The sequence below is a fragment of the Cavia porcellus genome, unplaced genomic scaffold, assembly GCF_034190915.1.
Source record: "Cavia porcellus strain 051 isolate PalLab524CR breed Dunkin Hartley unplaced genomic scaffold, mCavPor4.1 scaffold_22, whole genome shotgun sequence".
Taxonomy (NCBI): domain Eukaryota; kingdom Metazoa; phylum Chordata; class Mammalia; order Rodentia; family Caviidae; genus Cavia; species Cavia porcellus.
The window spans coordinates 30,573,789-30,596,981 of NW_026947505.1; the positions used below are offsets into that span (position 1 = coordinate 30,573,789).

Here is a 23,193-nt window from a genome sequence, read left to right on the forward strand (position 1 = left end):
CTGATGTTTTTCTCAATTCACATTTTCCAAAAAAAGAAGGTACAATATTTGAGGTTATGAAAATATAACAACCTCAATTCAATAAATATTTGTGTCAAATACTATGTCACTTTTCAAGATTGGAAACTATGTAGAACAATAAAACAGTTCAGCACAGGACTGCTGAGTGCCCTGCATATATCTTGAAATAAATGAGAAAAAGCACCACTCATGTTTCCCAGAAATAACGTTATATCCTTATGTATTACCCATATCCATTTTGTTAAGATTTTTATTCAGAATCCCCCTGATTTTTTAAATTCCTCTTCTTGTCCGAATGCAAAGCCACATTTGTATTTGTGGATACCCCAGATCATAAAGTCAAAAATCAAAAGAGAGACCCCAGTGGTTTCTCAACTAAAGATCAAACGTGACTTTCAAATTACCCATGGACTTAGCTGAAACTTTGTCAAGTAGAGGAAACCTACAAAAACAATTAAATATAAATAAAGCAAATATTGATGAAAGAGTCACTATGTTCCAGATGTGCTGGATATTGAGATATGAGAAGACCCAGATCCAGCATTCAAACTTGTGTAACGATTAGCATTACCAGGGAGCACTCAAAAAACCCCTGTAGCCAAAGCTCCCTCCTAGATCCAGTATAATGTAATAGAAAGTAGATAAGCTTTCAAGATAGAAATGGGTCCCAATCCTTTTCTGTCATTAACTTAGTCTGTGACTTGAGGGGAGTTATCAAAACCACTATAAAAGTATTTCTAACTAGTAATGCCTTTTACAATATTGTGGCAATTAAGAGATTGCCTACAAGTACAGAGCACTTCTGATGTGTGGAAGACTTTCAATAGATAGAATAACTTTCTTAAATAACAAAAAACTTGGCAAATAATTATTCACACGTAGATAAGGATAGGGAGACTTAGGAGAGAGAAGAAGGGCTGGTGGTGATTTCTTATTTTAAAAACTCAAACTCATTTTTACAGTTTTTTGTTTGTTTGTTTGTTTGTTTTGTGGGGGGGGGTCTTTTTCCTTTTTTTCGGTACCAGGGATCGAACTCACGACCGCCTGCTTGCAAGGCAGGCGCTTGTGCCGCTGAGCTAAATCCCCAACCCCTCATTTTTACAGTTTTTGACACTTGTTTGAGAAGTTAAATAAAAAGATAACTTCTTCAATCTGTTGCCCAAAACAAGATCTGCCCAGCCTAGTTTTCTAGTTAGTGTAAAGGAATTTAGTGTAAAGCACAATGTATCTTCTCTGCAGTTCTACAGCAACATCAGTGAAGGAAACAAATCATAAAAATAAAATGAATTGGTTATCGCTCTTCTTATCTGTGCCATCAAAGCTCTAATTCTTGGTGGTATAGCTCTGGTCCTAGTCTCAGCTCTGAAGGTTTGTGGGGCTTCTTACAAGTATTGGGCTTTTTGCAAGAAGTGGCCGTGGGTTGGCATCTCTCAGGATTCCCTCAGTCCACACCACCCACACATTTCCAAATATATGCCAAGCTATCGCTTATTGTCTATCTTGGTCACTCTCTCCTTGCTGAGACACAACACCTGACACCCAGAACTTAAAGAAGGAAAAGTTTATTTGGGCTCATGTTTCAGTCCATGGCTGGCAGACTTCAAAGAAGAAACAGCATGGCCGACAGGCACAGTGAAGGAGAGCTGCTCACATCTTGGTGTCCGGGAAGCAGAGTGTGAAAGGGGAAGCCCAGGGTCAAGATAAACCATTCTGGGCCATGCCCCTGGTGACTTGTCTCCTCCACCCAGACCTCATGTCCCAGTAGAAGTCAGCTATACCACTCCATGATCCAACTACCTCCCCAAAGCCCGGGCGACGTTCACATGAGGCATTGTGGGGACATTCAGATACAAAGCAATGTCCCACCACAGGTCACAAAGCAGAGCCCTATCTTAACATCTGTCGGAGAAGATGCCTTAAGTGGAATGAGTCAACATTTGATTAACGGCTAATGAAGTCAAGCTTAGCTATTAACCAGTACATAATAGATTTTTTATTTTCAATTAATTCAGAGATTATTGAAAATTTTTTGCTTTTGCTTATCTCAGTTACCTAAGCAATGACATATCACTGATTAAATTGTCTAAAATTCTTCAACTTCTAACATTATAAGAATTGATATATGTATGGTTTATAGTATATATATATATATGGTTTATAATACATAATAATCACAATCATCTTGGGGAATACTTATCTTTTGAAAAGAACCTGGGGTAGCAGATGAGCGTCTAATTTTACCTTGTTGAAAGCTCTTCAGATTACAAATAATCTACCCCTCCTATTGTTCTTCCCAATAAACAGTTATTTGTGTATTTCAAAAGTCATCAGTACCAAATTGATCCTCAGTACCAAAAAAAAAGTCATCAGTAAAGTAAACCAGATGGACCAAAATGTAGGATCAGTTTAGAGAGGTATTTATCTCTTTAAACTTCCCACAGCTTTATTTTAGTTTTAATCTGCCTTAACAGGAAAGTCAGGCATTGCATTTCAATAGACATTCATTTTAGACTATATCTTAGACAAATATCTTAGTCCATATCTAAAGAAAAATGAAAATAAAATACCCTTACTGTTACATAATAACATAAATTAAAATTATATAACTAAAAATTGTCAAGTGTTGACATTGTTGAGACGGGAACAAAAGTTTCAATAGATCTTTCAATACACAGGCTGTTTGGTATGCTCTGAGATATTTCTTAACATTATCTACCAATTGTAATCCTTAAGAAAAGTATTGCATATTCTTTTGCGTCTGAAGCTTTCTTTATGTTAAACTCTAATGGAAAGGTAGAGACTTTTTTCATTTTAATCAACTTTTTACAGCAGATTTTTAGTTCCTTTTTTATCAGAAAAACACTTTTATTAAAGTAAATTTAGTTCTATTAAGACTTCCACTCAAGTTTTGCATTTTAAAATTTTTATGAATTAAATTTATTTCAACTGATACACAAAAACTACATATTAATGGGGTACTACGGGATGTTTTTACAAATGGATACATTGTATAGTGATTAAGTCAGATACATTAAAACATATTTATCCCCTCAAATAGCATTTTATAGTAAAAACATTCAAAAGCCAGCCTTCTAAGCTTCCGAGACATACAGTCCATAGTTGTTATTGATGGTCACCCAACTCTGCAGCAGCACAACCAGGCTTCCTGCTCTGCTCCCATCTCGCTATGAATTAGTGTCGTAGCCCCTCTTCCACCCCTGCCACCATCCCATTCTCCCCAGGCTCCAAAACCACCCTCAACTCTCGGCTTCTGAGATGAATTTATTTGGATCCCATACATGAGTGTGATTATGCAGTACCTGTTTTTCTGTGCTGGCTTCCCTCGTTTATCAGAGTGTCCTCCACTGCCATCCACGTTGTTCCAAATGACAGAATGTCATTTTTTTTTTTTTTACGAATTCTTTTCTTTTTTTTATTTTAAAGAGAATAAAACCAAGCAAAATAAAATAGAATAAAGTCAATCAAAACAAACCATAGCAAGTGACACAGGACTTTGAAACAATAGGAAATCAACAATAGTTACGATGATGTCTCTTGTTGTCTTCAAAATAGCTGCCCAGGCAAGCCAGGAAGAGAACAAGTCAACCTCTCCCGAGATCCAGCCATACTGGAATTTAGGGGGTTAAACAAGAAAGCATCACTCAGTCCTTTCTGGTAAGCGGCCGCTGTGCCAGCAAGCAGCAGGCCAGCCAGGAAGAGAACAACTCAGCATCTGTGGTGAGCCTGCCAGTGCGCAGGCTGAGAATCAAACGCACCATCCCTCACCCCAACTTAGCAAATGGGTATCAAGACAGCCAGAGTTGATAACAACAATGCACATAAAGCAACTCAATGCTTGTATTGTTGGATTGATTATGCTGACCTGGGGCCAGAGGTCTGAGCATCTCTTGGGAGGATGACCATGTACAATGTAGAAAATATAGGGGTTGCCTTCTATTCTTCTCTTTGAAGGCAAATACTGTTTTTTTACTGTTTTGCTTTGTTCTGATTACTTGTTTTGCTCCATTCGATATTCCATTTGATAGGTTTTATAATGTTCTGTTTTTGGTTTGATTTTGCTGTACCTGATTGAATGACAACTATTGTCAAGATAACAAGATATACTATCGTTCCTATTACAGTTATCCTGGTATCCGGCTCTGAAGTTCTGTACCAATTCACTTTATTGTCTTGATTGGCTTTGTTCTGTCTTGTTTTGCTGTATTTTACCACCTTAAAAATAAAAAAAAAAGTCTGCCCATAACTTCAGACATAGTAAAAATCAAAAAAAATACAGAATAGAACCAATAAAAACAAAACAATGAATGTAGTAAAGAACTTCAAAACAAGATAAGAATAAATCCAAAATGGCTACTATATATATTGTTATCCTTGAAATAGCTCCCCGTGTTATTGGATCTAATAAAATCAAACAAAACAAAGCAGAATATAACCCAACGGAACAAAACAATGAAAATGATACAGAACTTCTAAACAAGATGATAGGGAATTAACAATGGCTACCACCTTAAGGAGAAATCCCCCATAGATGCTACATTGTATATTGTTATCCTCTGAATAGACGATCAGACTACCAGCTGTAGACCTGCAAAGTCAGTGAAACACTAAATACTACAAGCATTAAATCGTATTTTACCTCAATAGCTATCATCACAGCCTGAGTTTCTTCAGATCAGCTGGTTGCTTATAGCAGGGAGGCGGGGCAGAGGGCTTGCTTCTTCTTGTTTCCCAGCCTGCATGCTAGGCAGATGCCCACCCCTCAGGGCATCTGCCTCTCCCCTCAGGAGCTCATGCCATGCACCAATTCACAGGGAGAGCTTGCTTCTTGGTGATTTCTCGTTCTCTTTTCTCATAGTCCATGAATGGTGCTGATGCATGGGAAAAGGCTGGCACCTGGCTGTCTCCTCACCCCTGACAGTGGCCCGCACATGGCACCAATTTGCAGGGAGGACTTGCTTCCTGGTGACTTCTTGTTCTCTTCTCCTGTGGTCTGCAAATGGCACTGACTCATGGGAAAAGACTGGCACCTGACTGTCCCCCCAGCAACCCCCTGTGGCGTCAATTCACAGGGAGGGCTTGTTTCTTGGTGACTTCTCATTCTCTTCCGCTGCAGTCTGAATGAATTCTTTTCCAGTACGTATATTGTAGTACCTTTTCATTATCTATTCAACCGTTGGACACTTAGTCTGTTTCCGTATCTCAGCAATTTTGAATAGTGCCACAATGAATATCACTTGATACCAATAAGAATAGCTGCTCTTGGGGGCTGGGGATTTAGCTCAGCGGCATAAGTGCCTGCCTTGCAAGCAGGCAGTCATGAGTTCAATCCCCGGTACTGATAAAAAAGAAAAAGACAAAAAAAAGAATAGCTGCTCTTAAAAAAGATGAAAGATAACTAGTGCTGAAAGTATATGAGAAATACTTACAAGTATATGGAGAATACTTACATACTATTGGTGGTAGAAAATAGTATGAGAGTTCTTCATATGATTTTCAGCTGGATATTTATAGTATAATGTCTTTAAGTCTTTCAAGAATATACCCAGGGGGAACCACCCAGTGTCTCCATCTACGCCATGGAACTTAGAGCACTGGGAAACCAAGCAACTAGCCTGCCTCCCTGGCAAGCAGCTGTGAGCACACCCCCCATCAGCAAATGGGAGCCAGAGGTCCAAGCATCTCTCGGGAGGTTGACCATCTGCAATGTAGCAAATAGGAGGAAATTTCCTTCTACCATCTCTTTGAAGGCAAATATTGTTATCACTGTTTTGCTTTGTTCTGATTAATTGTATTGCTCTATTCAATATTCTGTTTTGATAAGTTCTATAATGTTTTGTATTTGGTTTGGTTTTGCTATATCTGATTGAAAGAACAACTATTGTAAAGATAACAAGATATACTGTGATACCTACCACTGTTATCCCGGTAACCTGCTGTGAAGTTCTGTACCAGTTTCACTACACTGTCTCAACTGGCTTTGTGCTGTCTTATTCTGTTGTATTTCACTACCTTCAGAATTAAAAAAAAAAAAAAAAGAATATACCCAGAAGAGGTTTAGCTGAGTCAAATAGAATTGCTACTTTTAGTTCTTGCTTTGTCTTGTTTTGTTTTAAAAATTGTCATACAGATTTACCCGGTGGCTGTTCTAGTTTACATTCCCAACTACAACGTAGTTGGCTTCATCCCAAGAATGCAATGATGCCACAACACATGTAAATCAATAAATGTTAAACATCACATAAAAAGAATCAAGGGTAAAAATCACACGATCATCTCAATAGATGCAGAAAAAAAACCTCTGAGAAAATCTAATACCTCTTCGTGATGAAAAAATCTGATGAAACAGGCACAAAAAGACCTTGCCTCAAACTGATAAAAGCCATATATGATAAACCCACAGCCAACATCGTACTCAATGGGGGGAACTGAAAGCATTCCCTCCAAAATCAGGTACGCAACACGGGCATTTTCTTTTCTTAAAAGCACATCCGCTGTGGGGTAGGGGATAAAAGTCCATCCTAATCCTATATGGCCTCACTGAACTAATTACATCTGTAAGCTCAATTTATAAATGATATAGGGATGAAGGAAGAGACCAAAGGGGAAAAAAGAGAATAGGAGGAAAAAACTGGAAATAAATCTGTTATAAATAAAGAGGGAAAAAAAGTTGAAAGGAGGAGAGGAATGAGGAAAAAAGAAAAATGAATATATATTATGTACAAATACATACGCCCTATGATGAATGTGATCTTTATGTATATCAAAAGTATACCAATAAATTAATTAAAAAACAAAATTGTGGATGGACATGAACTTTGAGAAACACTATTCAGTCAAATATGGCTTGGCCTTCCTTAATCAACTCATTTTATTTCCCATTTATACACACACACAGTGTACATATCTGTCAGATTTTTAAAAACTGATTTTTTTAATTTGTTTTATTTTAAAGGGATTAAGACAAAAGAGGACAAAGCAGATCAGATCAGACCAATACAAGTAACACAGCACTTTACCACAAGACAACACATAATCAACAGTAACTACCATAGTGTCTCTTTCTTTGAAATACTTGAGCATAGCTACATATATGATAGTATCAAGCATAACAAAACCATATAAAATCATTCAAGAGAATGAAAGCATTACAGGGCTTTCAGAACCAAATAGCAGAGAATGAACAATGGCTACTAAATTATCTCATTTTCATAGAAAATTTGTTTATACTATCACACATAATAATATCCAATAAGATATATCAGGATAGAACCAAAAGCAACAGAAAACAAAAGCATAGTAGGACTTCAGAGTACAATGATACTAAATCAGCTCTGGCTATTCTAATATCTTCTTTTCTTTAAAATAGCTTTCTATCCTATCACAGATAATAAAATCAAACAAACTAGGATAAAACCATTCCAACTAATAAATGCAGACATTCCAAGGCTTCAGAGCAATGTAATGGGGAATCATGATTACTATAAACTCTTATGTACTCTTACCATTTCTTATTCTAGGGAGACTATATGGTATTTATACATGTTAGTTTGATTTATTTTGCTTATGAGTATGGTTTCAAGTTGTGTCATTTATTTATAAATATCTCAATGTGATCATTCTTTATAGCTGAGTAGTACTCCGTTGTATAAAAATACCACAGATTTTTTATCCATTCCTCAGTTGATGAACATTTAAGTTATTTCCAAGATCTGGATATTACAAATTGTGCTGCTATAAACATGGGTGCACATATATCACTATGGTATGATGTTTTCAGTTCTTCTGGGAAGATGCCTAGAAGTGGAATAGCTGGAACAAATGGGACTTCCAATCCCAGCTTTTTGAGAAATCTCCAAACTGACCTCTACAATGGTTGCACCAGTCTACACTCCCACCAACAGTGTAGGAGAGTTCCTTTTTCCCCACAGCCTCTCCAGCATTTGTTGTTGTTGGTTTTCTTGATCCTGGCCACTCTTTCAGGAGTGAGATGGAATCTCAGTGTGGTTTTAATTTGCATTTCTCTAATAACTAATGATGTTGAACATAAAAACATTATTTGAATATGATTGTTGACTTACATGCTACTATGAGAAATAATACCACAATATTCTGGAAACTCATCACCTAACTTTCTCCAGTGACTAATGTCTTGCATAACTATACTACATTATCACAACCAGAAAATCAATATTGATAAAAATCCAGTGATTTTATTCAGCTATTACTGGTCTTACCTGTAGGATGTGTGTGTGTGTGTGTGTGTGTGTGTGATCTTTCAAATTTCACCTGGATGAAGACATTGGAACAGATTGTTTCAGGTTTGTGATGGGATTAATTTTTGCATATTTGAAGGTAGAGTCTGAAGAGCTGTGGAGAAGCTTCCTGGGAAGGAGAGAGCTCTGGAAGCTTGGCAGGCCATGGTGAGAGGTTTTATCATTTTAGAGACAAAACAATTTGATGTAAGGACAGACCTGGGAGGTTTGGCCATGGAGAAGAGAAGAGAAGGTTAATGTAGTTAAAGAAACAGAAAGACATCAGATGAGTTATCCACCCCACTATTGATGCTATGCAGAACATTGGCAAGATTTAGGGTGAGAAGAATCCTGCAACTTCTCCAGTTAATGAAATGGAGGGAACAGAATGTAACACAATGACAGAAGCATTGAGGCGGTAATACTTCGTGCAACAAACTCCAAGAAAAAGTTTTTGGGTTCTTTTGATCTCTCAACAAGAGTAGAAGACTAATGGCCTAGTAGACTACTGACAGCAAGATGTGAGCGAGACACTGGTCTCGCTTCCCAATACCAACATTAAAGACTTTAATAGTAAGTGACCTCCTTCTGAGAGGTTTCCATGAGCCACTGCCCTCAGGGGGACATCTTTCAAGTAAATCAAGGCATGTTTGGTGTAATGCAGACACAGAAAATATAAGCCAATTTATCTTGGTGTAAGACCTCCAGAGAACATAAAGAAGTGTCAGAAAGAAAGACTGGCAGAAATTTGGATCAGAATAACATAGAATACGAGGACATGGGAGAAGATAAATGAATGGAGGCAGTATTATTTGTAGGTGATAAGTAATGGTCACAGGAATGTTAGGTAGGACCGACTAAGCTGGCCACTACATTGCCAGATAATTAGTCTCAAAATTCCTCCTGTAGATGTCAGGAGTCTCTTGAGGATTTACAGAGCCCAGGTAGATGTAATCCAAGACCTTAAAAAGGACAAAAAAAAAAAAAAGGCAGGTGGCCTCTGGGCTCTTAGAAAAAGTGATCTGTGGTTCAGGTTGGCTGATATGGCCCAGGCAGTGAGATAACTTGCACTCAGGTACCAGAAGACTGATCACAGACGTGACATCCAGACAGCCTGGGAGGGAGTTGTGGTGACAACAGGCTGTTACGATGGCAGGTAGCTTGCTCTGCTTCCCTCTGTGTAGCGCCAGTCTCAGCAGGACTAATGGCAGAGACTTCGAGTGCCACAGAGAAGCAGAAACACTGACCTGTGCTAATACTTTCCAGTGTCCCTTCCTACTATGTCTCCCAGAGGTCCCTAAGAGCCCAGGCAGTGCACTGCTGGTAGCATCAGAACTGTCAGTCTTCTGAATGAAATAGCAAGGTAGGATAAGTTTGAAAAATGGAAAGAAAGCTATCGCTGATCAACTACATGGGTCATTCTTCAATAAAGAAAAAACATCATGTAGCCACAAAGGCCAAAAGTGGGTACTAAAGGTAAACGATTCTTGATTATACTGCCAATTACACATTGGAAATACAAACAATCCTTTTGTAAGGTATACACCCAGATTTAATCTAAGTTCATGGTCTTATGTCCAGTTGCCACATCACTCAGTTCAGAAAGAGTAAGAGGTCCAGAAAACTGTTAAAGGAACTCAAACTCCACTCAAGCCCTGACCAAAACTGGCTCCCAAATAGTAATGAGAGAGAGAGAGAGTTAGTTTTGAAAGAACTACATGATTTCATATTAACAGTTAATTTAAGAAAGACATTATTCTTAGAATTTGAGAATCTGCTCGAAATTAAATATTTCTTTTTGTTAGAAATTAACCTTGCTGTTCTGAGGCCTCTAAGCTCTCCTGAAATTTTTGTTTAGAATTCCAGACAACTCAGTGAAGATTTTCAAATGCAACCATATCTCTTACACTGTATGTAGCAGCCTTCTTTCTCCTAGAATTACAAACTATATGGTCCATAGAGAAATAAAGCAGCAATGTGGTAATTCGACTACTACCTTCTAATACTACCAACAAGCACAAATTTCAGCCAGAGTTTAATCTCCAAAATGAGATCCAATCATTAGTCACAGTATTGATGTACCAGAGTATCGAAGCTATACTAGCACAGTGCGTTAGTCCAAAGCAAATTTGGGGGAAAAAAATCCAGGCTGACTTGTTTTTGGTGGTTACTAGAATTTCTTGAAGACTTTTTTGCCAAAATAACTAAGCATTTTAGAGGTCCCTTGTTCTTTCTACTCTAATACAGATTACTAGTTACAGTTAACCAGTGATTTCTAGCACACATCGATGGAAAGACAGCACAAAGGAAGGGCGACACATAGATTGCCTGAATTTCACCTATTCCCCACCTATAATCCTTCTCACCAAGTGTTCCCTCTACTAAGAAGTTATCCACCCTACTTACTCTTTCTAGAACTTTCTAATTCAAATAATAATGCCTCTGCTTGATTTGGCTGTCATCTTATGGTCAACTGTAACATTTCCTCATATAGCATTTATTTGTTATTTTCATGAATGGTTATGTGTATATTTCTCTGACTGGACTCTGAATAATTTGAGAATACAACTCATGTGTTATATGACACCTAAAACAACAGGAACCCATAAAAGCTGGTTGGATGAAAAAAAAAAAATGAGTGGATAAGCCATAAGCCAATGATTCAAAACCTGGATATCAGATGGCCTGGCTCTAAATGGTTTTATGAGTTTTATTCCCTAAAGTTGATGTTTCTAAATTTTCTACACATTTTAAGAGATAAAGAAGTTTCCAGAGTAATGACAAGTGACAGTGAGGTTGCCATAGTAACAAAAAAATGTAAAGAAATCTAGGTTGAAGATAACTACAACCCCATAAATATGTCATGAAAAGAATTTTTACAAAACCCTGTTCAACTGTTTGTTGAGTGAATAAAGCAATCATTGTTTGACTATCTTTGACCCTATGTCAGCTAAGGAAGTAAGCAAACACCAAGAAATGTCCAGTAGTCTAAGAAGAATAAGACACAGCCATTGTTCCTGCCTTGCTTGGCTGGCTCCAGGGTTCTTGGGCCTGCCTGCACCCTCGGTTCTGGAGGGTGGGCAGCCGGCAATGAGTGTCCCTGCACCATCCCAGGCCCCGAGCCTGGGAGTTTAAGATCCTTGCTCCCACTGGCCAAGGAACTTCACAGCTTCCTGCCACAATTGACTGGCTCGGCAGGTCTTGAGGCTGCCAGGCCCCACCCCCAGTGACCCTCTCTCAATCATGGGAACTGGGCAGCCAGAGTCTCAGGAACTGAGGGTATAGAAGAAGATTTCCAACAGGCCCAGAGGAAGCCTTGGAATAACACTTGAAACAGAGAAATATAGGAAAATAACAAAACAAAAGACCAAAATACAATCTCAAACCTCCAACCCATCCCAAGAAACCTTAGGAACCATATACATAGAAGAAAATATATGCCATACACCTGAAATACCTGAAATAATAGCAACTGAAATAAAGAAGCAACTCTGGGAGGCTTTAAAGGAATTCAAACTAGAAATAATCTCCCAGGTAAAAGAAGAATTGATAAAAGAGATGAAAGAGATGCTGAACATATCTAAAGAAGATACAGTTAAAAAATTAGGGGAACAAAACAAAAAGATAGAATCCCTGGATGAACAATATAAGAAACAAACAGAATAGATGAAGCAGATTCAAAGAGATATACAAGAAATCAAAAATTCCATTGAAAGTTGTCAAAACCGCCTCAAAGAAAGCGAAGACAGAATTTCAGACCTCAAAGACAAGATTGCACCTAGTGAACAGGAAAGATCTTTTAAAAATCACAAGGAATTAGGAAATAACAACTCAATAGCTGCAAGATGATGCAAAGAAAAACAACAAAAGATTGCTAGGGATAAATGAAAAAGAAAGGGACAACATAAAGGATGTCAAGAGGATATTTAGAGAAGTAATAGCTGAAAATTTCCCAAACATGAGAATGGAAACTGACATCAGGATCAGTGAAGCATATAGAACTCCAAATAGCCATAACCAAAATAAAACTACACCAGACATATAATAATCACCACCCCAGAAATCCAACATAAGAACAGAATATTAAAAGCTGTCAGAGAGAAAAGACAGATCACGTATAAAGGAAAACCTATCAGAATCACAGCAGACTTCTCAACACAAAAAATAAAGTCAACAAGAGCATGGAGTGAAGTATTTCAGATCCTAAAGGAAAATAATTTCCAACCTAGACTGACGTACCCTGAAAAACTGTCCTTCAAAATGAATGGAGAAATAAGATACTTCCATGACAAAGAACAGCTGAAGAACTTCATGATCACCAAGCCAGCCCTGCAAAGAATAATGAAAGACAGCAAAGCAGACAATTAAACAGAACAGAAAGAGAAAGATGCAACAGCAGAAAGATAACATGTCAACAATAAACCAATACATAACAGTTATAACTATTAATGTCAGTGGTCTCGATTCACCAATTAAAAGACACAGACTGGCAGAATGAATCAGGAGACAACATCCAACCATATTCTGTCCACAGGAAACCCATCTAACCCAAAAGGAAACTCACAGACTGAAAGTCAAAGGATGGAAAACAATACTTCATGCAACAGGAACCAAAAAAAAAAAGTGAGTATAGCTATTCTGTTTGCAGACAATGTGAACTTCAAACCAAGAATGATCAAAAGAGATAAAGATGGTCATTACATACTGGTTAGGGGAAAACTGCAAGAGGAAGAGATAACAATCTTAAATACATATGCACCAAATGCCAGAGCACTCAGTTATATAAAGCAAGTATTAATGGAAATGAAAAACCGTATTAGCAATACCACAATTATAACAGGAGACCTTAACACACCATTGACACCAAGGGACGGATCAACAAAGAAATAACAGAACTGAATCGCACCTGTGAACAAATGGACTTGATAGACATAGATAGAGTGTTCCATCCAGCAACATCAGAATACACATTCTTCTCAGAAGTACATGAGACATTCTCTAAAATAGACCATTCAAAAAGCTCTACTTTCATAGGTTTGAAAACACAGAAGAGACAGATTCTTAGAAACATATGAAGTACCAAAGCTAAGTCAAGAAGATGTAAAACTGCTGAATAACTCAATTTCTATTAATGAAATTGAAAATGTAATTAAGTCCTTATCTACAAAGAGCTCAGGCCCAGATGGATTCACTGCAGAATTCTACAAGAAATACAAAGAAAACAATGCCAACAGTCCTCAAACTCTTCACTGAAACTGAAAGGGAAGCAATCCTTCCTAAGTCATTCCTGGAAGCAAATATTACTGTAGTACCAAAACCTCAGAAAGACCCAACTAAAAAAGAGAACTATAGACCGATCTCCCTAATGAACACAGATGCAAAAATCCTCAATAAAATATGGCAAATAGGATGCAGCAAGTCATCAAGAAGATTATACACCATGACCAAGTGGGATTCATCCCAGGCATGCAGGGATGGTTTAACATATGTAAATCAATAAATGTAATCCATCATATCAATAAAGTCAAAAGTAAGAATCACATGATCATCTCTATAGATGCAGAAAAAGCTTTTGATAAGGTCCAACATTCATTCATGATAAGAACCTTACAGACAACTGGAATAGATGATCTGTACTTCAATATGATGAAGGCCATCTATGACAAACCAACAGCCAGTATCAGACTAAATGGCCAAAAACTGAAGGCCTTTACCTTAAAATCAGGCACAAGACCATGATGCCCCTTATCACCACTCCTAATTAATATAGTACTGGAAATACTAGCCAGAGCAATTATAAAAGAGAGAGAAATAAAAGGGGTAAAGATAGGAAGAGAGGAAGTTAAATTATCATTATTTGCAGATGACATGATACTCTACACAGAAGACCCCAAAACTCCATTGAAAGACTCCTAGATACATTAATAAATTCAGCAATGTAGCTGGATACAAAATCAATAGCATTCCTATACACTAACAACAAAATCACAGAGAGAGAATTAAGAGAAGCCACACCCTTCGTGCTAGCAATCAAAAAAATGAAATATTTAGGAATTATTCTCACGAAAGAAGTGAAAGATCTAATTAGAGAAAATTATAATACACTGAAAAAAGAAATTGAAGACAATCTCAGAAAATGGAAAGACATCCCTTGCTCATGGATAGGAAGAATAAATATTGTGAAAATGGCCATCCTCCCAAAACTTTTATACAGATTCAATGCAATTCCAATAAAAATACCATCAACATACCTCATAGATCTAGAGAAATCACTCTTAAAATTCATCTGGAACCAGAAGAGACCTAGAATAGGAAAGACAGTTCTAAGCAGCAAAAGCAAGGCAGGAGACATCACAATCCCTGACTTGAAATTATACTACAAAGCAACTGTAGTAAAATCAACATGGTACTGGAATAAAAATAGAGCCGAAGATCAATGAATAGATTAGAAGATACAACCACAACTACAAACACACTCAACCATCTTATCTTTGATAAAGGGGCCAAACATGTTCACTGGAAGAATGACAGTCTCTTTAATAAATGATGTTGGAAAAACTGGCTCTCCATATGCTGAAAACTAAAACTAGACCCATGCCTATCACCATGTACTAAATTAAAATCTAATTGGATCCAAAGATCTGAATATTAAAATAGAAACACTTAATCTATTGGAAGACAAATTGGGTAAAAACCTTGAAGACATAGGGGTAGATAAAGAATTCATGAATAGGAATCAAACAGCATGGGATATAACTTCCCAGAATCAATAACTGGGATCACGTCTTATTAAAAAGTTTCTGCACATCAAAAGAAATCTCCAGCATAGTGAAAAGAAAACCCACAAACTGGGAAAAAAAATCTTAGTGAACTGTCCCTCAGACAAAGGGCTTCTGTCTAAAACATATAAAGAATTTTTTAAAAATCAGACCCCAAAATTCAAATACCCAATCCAAAAATGGGCATCTGAGATGAACACGCACTTCTCAGATGAAGAAATACAAATGGCAAATAAATACATGAAAAAATGTTCATCATCATTACTCATTAGAGAAATGCAAATTAAAACCACACTGAGATTCCATCTCACTCCTGAAAGAATGGCCAAGATCAAGAAAACTACCAACAACAAATGCTGGAGAGGCTGTGGGAAAAAAGGAACTCTCCTGCACTGTTGGTGGGAGTGTAGACTGGTGCAGACAATGTGGAGGTCAGTCTGGAAATTTCTCAAAAAGCTGGGATTGGAAGTCCCATTTGTTCCAGCTCTTCTACTTCTAGGCATATTCCCCAAAGAACTGAAAACATCATACCACAGTGATATATGTGCACCCATGTTTATAGCAGCACAATTTGTAATATCCAGATCTTGGAAACAACCTAAGTGTCCATCAACTGAGGAATGGATAAAAAATCTGTGGTATTTTTATACAATGGAGTACTACTCAGCTATAAATAAAGAATGATCACATTGAGATATTTATAAATAAATGGCACAACTTGAAACCATACTCATAAGTGAAATAAATCAAACTCACCTGTATAAATACCAAATAATTTTCCTAGCATAAGAATACATAAAAGTATGGGGTAATCATGAGTCCTCATTATATTGCTTTGAAGCCTTATAATGTTTTCATTCATTATTTGGAATGGTTTTATTCTTGGTTGTCTGATTTTATTGCCTGTGATGTTATGAACAGCTATTTTGAAGAAAACAAGACATTATAATAGCTAATGATGATTTAATATCATCTTGTTTTGAAGTCCCACCAAGCTTTTGTTCTTCTATCTCCTTAGGTATTATCATGTTGTATCTTTTTGGATTTTATTATATGTGATAGTACAGAAACAAAATTTTTTATGGACAAGGAGATAACACAGTAACCTTTTTTCATTTTGTGTTAGTTGGTTCTGAATACCCTGTAATACTTTCATTCTCTTGAATGACTTTACACTGTCTTGTTATGTTTGATACTATAGTGTATGAAGGTATACCCAAATATTTCAAAGAAAGAGACACTATGGTAGCTACTGTTATGTCAGGTTGTCTTGTGGTGAAACACTATGTTGCTTAAATTGTTCTGTTCTTATCTGTTTTGGTATGTCCTCTTTTATTTTAATCTTTTTTTAAATAAAAAAATTCAAGTAAAAAAAAGAGACAGCCATCATCTTCTGAAAGCTCACCTACAAGATAACATTTGACAAGGACTTCACAGGAGACTTGCCTTGATCTAAGTCAGAAAAAGATTTCACAGATGATCTTATTGACTTTAAGGGACAAGGAAGAAATAGACACCAAGGCATGAAAAATAGCCTTATGACAAGTAATAGTTCATATTTTCCATCACACTCACTGGTGGTGAGGCCATCAATCAGATAAAGCTAAAAGTAAGAACAAGGCTATAGAACCAACCAAGAAAAAAATAAAGAAAAAAAGAGAAATAAAAAGTATAACAGACCCAAATGTGCAAGTCCTTGAATGCCTTGAATGTCAACGATGTTGACCAAGTAACTAACTCCAGGCCTCCTGAAAGTTAAAGGAAAAAGAGAATAAGCTAAATTTTTGTTGCCATGGTAACATAAAAACTGAAGTGGGAACATTGAAATGTTTCATCTTCAAGGAACCATCGTTGCTGCTGGAGGCGCTCCCCAGGACAGAGCCCACAGGACAGAGCCCCCACGGCAGAACTTAGGGTAGCACAGAGGAAATATCCAGGTAGAGGAATGCTAATTGGGCATTGGGATGTATTTACATAAATAGCACATTATTATGTAATCAAGAAAATTAGATCATTAGTAATAATGAGATTTGAGAAACTAAAAGAATCTAAAATTGTCAGACAATAATAAGGAGGACTTTGATACTATATTGGGACAAAACATAAAGTTGAGCTCATCAAATACAATCATTCTTCACTGCCATGCCAGGAAATAGCAGACAGCAAGGCACTGGAACAGGCCAAACTGCCAGGGCGTCTGGCAAATATGACAGGCACCAGAAGGAGATTGGCAAACCTGTATCGGCAGATTCAAGGCTGGCAAGCTCAGACAGGTACCATAAGTCTTAACAACACAGGATGCTTATTCCAAACTGACAAATGAGTTAGGTTGTCTCTCTGTGCTCGTTTAGCATTTTTCAGTGTGTGCTTCCCCATATACTACACGTCAGTCTATTGTCTGTTGTCTGTTGCTATAACAAAACACTTGAGGCTTCCAGAAAGAAGTCCAGGTCTCAGAATGAACTAAGTCACGTGAAACCTCTGAGACTTTCTATGTGCCATTATCACCCTCTGTTATACTTTAGATCTAAATGGCCCCAGAAGCCTCATATTTGGAAAGTGATTGGCTCATGGGGCATGACGTGTTTCCCATGGATTTATCTGCTAGTGAGTTCAGTAGCTGAAGGTGCTCTTAGGAGGTAGAGCAGCATCTCTCTCCCTCTCTCTCCCTGCCGTGGGTTGAGCATCTTTTCCTCCACCATGCCCCTCTCTCATCCTGTTTCTGTTTCTGCACTGGAGCCAGCTGACCATGGACTGAAGTTATGAATGAGGCCCTCCTTCCCTAGGCTGTGGGTGCTGGGTATTTTGTCCCAATGATGGGAAAGTAGCTAAGACACTCTCTTAGTTGTGGTGTGAAAATGGAGTGATTCATTAGTACCAGCCTCTTCTATTTAGTTGAACCTTCTGAAATTACTTTTTCTTTTTTGGTCAAAAGGGCACATATAATTATTATGTTATTATGATTCCACCTAACACTACTTCATAGTGCAGTTAGAAAAATAAATGCGATTGTGTCTACAAGAATACTTATAAATAGAACTCATAAGCATGAACCGTGCTATTGTTTTACTATGAAATGATGACTCTTTTTGTCAATTGCAAAATAGGGTTCAGTGACCAGGAGCCTTCCTTACTGGAGAGTTCTTATTTTGCAAGACTTCCAGGAAAATTATTCTGCTTTTAAATTTTCTCATGTCAAATTTTCATTCTGATGTCTGAACAGCCAGAGAGCAAAACTATAAAACTAACGTTTCTGACATCTGGCTTGCTCTTAAAACAAGAGCTCTGGTAAGCAGCAGACTTCTCTTTCCCATCTTGAAAGATAGCAAACTAAAAAGCTGAGAAGCCAAATACTAAGGAGAAGAAACTCAAAGCCAAGAAGGCTGGTGCCACGGGTCTAGTTTTAAAAGGTTAAAAAGTTCAAGAAGAGGCAGCCTGACGGCCGTTGAAACTCTGCCTTGGTTAGAGGAACTGGTAGATGCTCCCAATATTTTATGTATTCCAAAAAGGCTTTGTACAAGAGGAAGCATACAGCTGTTAAGTCCAGGTTGAGAAGAAAAAGGAGGAAAAGATTCTTGTTACTGGGACAAAACCAGTTGGTGCTGACAAAAATGATGGTACGGGTGGTACAGCTTAGCAAAATGCCTACATACTATCCTACTGAAGATGTGCCCCAAAAGCTGCTGAGCCACGCCCAAAAATAAAAAAAAAAACCCTGCAGTCAGCCCATGAGGAAAGTGAGCCAGCATCACTCCCGAAACCATCTTGATCTTCCCTAGAGAGGCACGAGAGTGCTTCTCCTGAAGCAGCCAGCCAGTGGCTTGCTACTTGTAACTGAGCTTCTAACCTTAACCAAATTCTTTGGTATAGAACACACCAGAAATCTGCCACTGCCACCTCCACAAAAATTGATATCAGTCACGTGAAAATCCCCAAACACCTTGCCGATGATGCTTACGTTAAAGAGCAGCTGTGGAAGCCCAGACACCAGCAGGGTGAGATCTTTGATACCAAGAAAGAGAGCTAACAAATCTCAGAGCAGCACAAGGTTGATCAGAAAGCGGCAAACTAGAAGATTTTACCAAAAAGCAAAGCTATTTCTGAGCTTCAGGGCTACATATGATCCATTTTTGCTCTGAAAAAATAAAATTTACCATTGGTGTTCTAAACAAATTGATGTTCTAAATTTCTAAGAACCTAATTAAATAATGATACATTTTTTTAAAAAGAGCCCATTTTTAAAATTGTACTTGATATATGTAATGCAGTGGAAATAAATAAATACATTCATGAAAAGACTAGTGAAACTGGAAGCTGACAGTAGATATGGCCCTCCTGAGGCCACTGAGAAATATTGGGATTTATAAAGAAATGAGACCCTCCATTGCTGGAAACTCTTTAACTTCATGACACCTGGAAGAATTTGTGTAAAGAATGGGGCTGGTAATATAATGACATTGCATCTGTCTCATACATAACCAGAGGCCTGCAGAAAGGAAGATGGACATCCTACTTCCCTTGCCAATTCTCTAAAAAGAAAAAGGAAAGGAAGAGAAGGAGCAAGAAGCTGAGGCCTCCAGAAAGGGCGCGATCTGTTTCGGGCACCAGAGGGAGCTCAGACAGGGAGAGCAATTCAAAGCAGTTGGAATGGGCCCCTCTGGCAGAGGCAGCTGCGTGAACCTGCTCTGACTTCACAGAACACTCACAGGCTATCTATAACAAGTACATAGCTTCTAAAATATCTGGTTGCTTCACACACCCGTGCTCATTTTGCAAAAATAACAGAGAAGATACAAACAGAATTCGGGGCCTCAAGCGAGTAGTACAGCCAGCCACACTGTAATGAGAACACAGTGACAGCCGCCATCTGCATGTGGACAAGAGCAGCTCGTCTCCGCTGTATAAATTATACTTATATGACTCCACATTACTGCGTTAATTTGCAAATAATGCCTTTGTTTCCTTTATAACATAGAAAATTGTCATCACCTTTAGGAAAAGAAATTTTTCTCAAGTACTAAAGGACTAACTAACACTTTTATACACATTCAGCACTCAAATAACCTTGGGAGCCACTACTGCTGCCAAAACCCTTTCAGAACACAGAAAATGAGGTCTAGCGCCAGGCCAATTAGTCAGTTAGTGGGACACCTGCTCCTCCTTCCCGTCACTTGCTTGCCAGTGGCAGTACACTGGCACAGTCCCGGCAACTGGCTGTGGGCTATCCAGAGAAGGGCGAACACACGCACACACACAATCACACACACACACACACACACACACACACACACACACACACACAGCTCCACACTGATCTCAGTAGGAGGCAAAGAACTCCACACAAACCAATCTGCAGAACGCAAAAGGGTTTAAAATGTTAGCAGCAAATAACATAGGGAAACAGACAGAGTGAGAGCAAATGCCAGTTCGCTACTGAAAGCTCCCGCCTGACCACTGCCTGCATCCAAAGGGTCTGCAAGGTGAACTTCTCGGCCCTCTTAAGGTTCCCAGAGCTCCAGTTACTTGATGAGGAAGAGGAAGAAGACAGGAATGAATCTTCATTCAGCAATAATCGAGGCATCTTAAGAATTTTGCATACATTAAAAGACCAGAGAGATAGGGGCTGGGGATTTAGCTCAGCGGCACAAGAGCCTGCTTTTTTGCAAGTGCATGGTCGTGAGTTCGATCTCCGGTAACGATAAAAAGAAAAAAAAGACCAGAGAGATGACAAGAGCTGATTTTTTTTTCTGTACCTTATTTCAAGGGACCAGGGACGAAAGCCAGAGCCTCCCCCATGTTAGGCCAGCGCTGTCCCCCTGAGCTACACTCCCAGGCCCACAGCTGCTGCTTTCTGCAGTGCCTCCCCTCCACCCCACACACACTCTGCCAACCTTTGGAGTAAGGGAAATTATAGGGAGAAAGAGTCACCCCGGCCCTCTTATTTTTAATAAGTACTGTGAGTTCTTAGACAACACGCATTGGTTAAATGGAATGACAATAAGTAAATAAATAAACTGCATGTGGTGAGAACTGTTATTGTTTCTAATTTCCATATTAAAAAAGCATGAGAACTAAAGGATTAAATCATTGTTGTTAGGATCAGGGAAGCCAGGTGAGACAGCGTTGGCGAGCCTGACAATGCCACGTGTCCTTTCCAGTGCTGCCTGACAGTCCCTTCTACTTAAATACCTTCAAAGCAGGCAACTGTGTGTGCCAGCCAGCTCTGCCACTAAATTCACCAATGTGAATGCATACACGTGCTTTCTACCCACAATTGCATTTAATTTACAATTTAATATACAATTGCTCGTGCAGCCTTCCCATGCCTGGTTGTAGTCTGTACAATAATAACCCACATTTCCATCAACAGGCACCTAGGTGGGTTTGTTATGCAATAGCCACACACAGCCGAGTGTCTCAGCTCTGAGGGTACATGGTTTAGCAAGTGGGTAGCACCTCGGGGAGGAAAAAACTTACCTTTGCAACTAAGCAGCAGCAGCTCCAGGCAGGACACTAGCCCGATAGCCTTGGAATGAGTTCCCACACGACAAAACAAGGAAGGTGACACACAGAGGTCCACACAGCACATGCCTAGAACATGTCAAGAAACATGGCTACCTTATAACCACAGTGGCCTCTGAGGAGTGGGCCGGGGGGGGGGGCAGCTATAAATCTTTGTTGTCTTTGCATTTTTACATGTGCCTGTGAACTCAGCGTACTCAAAAAAAATAATAAAATTTAAAATTAAAAGTTTTAAAATAAACTAAGGAAACTAGATGTGAAATTTAAAATCAGTTTTAAAAGTCCTAAACATTTGGGGCTGAATAGATACACAAAAGGACACACCTTCTGCAAATAACCGGTAAAGGCTGTGACAGGGATGCTGGGTGGTAAGAAGTGAAAATGTTTAGCTTATACTGTCAGTGACAGAATAAAATGCCAAACTGCTTTAGGGGTGATGAAAGCCACAATGATAAGAAGGAAACTTTTCTCTCGGCAACTAGAATGAGAGCCTACTTCTGTTGGGAAGATGGTGCTTTGGCGCAGACGCTGTGCCTTCTCCAAATCCCCAAGTCTGTGATCTCTGCTTTGCTTGCTGGGGAGGTATTAGAGTAAATGGATTCTGCATAAAAAGACAGGAGATCACTGACTCTAGGTTTGTCTCACACACACACAAAAAGAATAGTAAAGAAAGGTCAAAAATATTATAGTAAACTGGTAAGTAGTGAGGTTAGCAAGAAGTTCCCCAATTTTATTTTCATTTCTTGATCTTGAGTAACATGATTTCTTTTTCGCTTGCTGTCTGGGGTTGAGCCAGGGCCTTCACACCAAGTTACATCCTCAGGCTTTTTTATTTTGAGACAGCATCTCACTGAGTCACCAGGTTGCCCAGACTAAGTTCAAACTCGCAATCCTCTTGCCTCAGTCTCCCAGAGTACTGGAATTACAGGTCTGCACCGCCATACTCATAGGGTAATGTGATTTTAGCACTGCTAAATTTTGTTTTGTTTTACAGTAATGGGGATAAACCCAGGGAGTGCTGAACTATGCCCCCAACCTTTTATTTATTTTGAGACAGGATCTCACTAAACTTCTTAGACTGGTTTTCAAACATGTGACCCTCATGCCTCAGTGTTCCAAGTAACGGATTACAGGCATGTGTTACCATGACTGGCTATTGCTGTATTTTTTAAAAACTCAATTCATGTATGTATCTGTAAAGAAGCAAGGGGAGGCATCTCTGCCTCAGCTCTGGATTGCAGACAGAATCTTACTAACCAAGCCTCCAACCTTCCCAGATGACCAGGTGTTTCCCCTACCCCTGAGTCCAAGCCTCTGGGACCACGATAAGGAGGCTGACGTGTGGAAGAGAGGAGAGGGAGGTTACGGAGAAAGCTGGAGGAAGAAGCACCTGCAAAGCAGAAACAGATTTGCTGCCATTTGTGGAGAAATATTTTTCCCTAAGGGTACCGCTCAGACCACTAATGCTGACAGAGAAATTGAGGTCGACCCCATTTCCTGATTATGTCCATTTTACAGAGTACACGACTAGGCACTCATAAGGCTGCTCTCCTCAAGCAGCACATGGTGTGGTTACAGTTGATATCTAAACTGGAGGA

General features: G+C 38.7%; 1 pseudogene; it reads left to right on the forward strand.

Annotated features, from left to right (window-relative positions):
• The first annotated feature begins 18,537 nt into the window (after window positions 1-18,537).
• Window positions 18,538-19,220, forward strand: LOC100721601 (large ribosomal subunit protein eL6-like; annotated as a pseudogene).
• The last annotated feature ends 3,973 nt before the right edge of the window (window positions 19,221-23,193 follow it).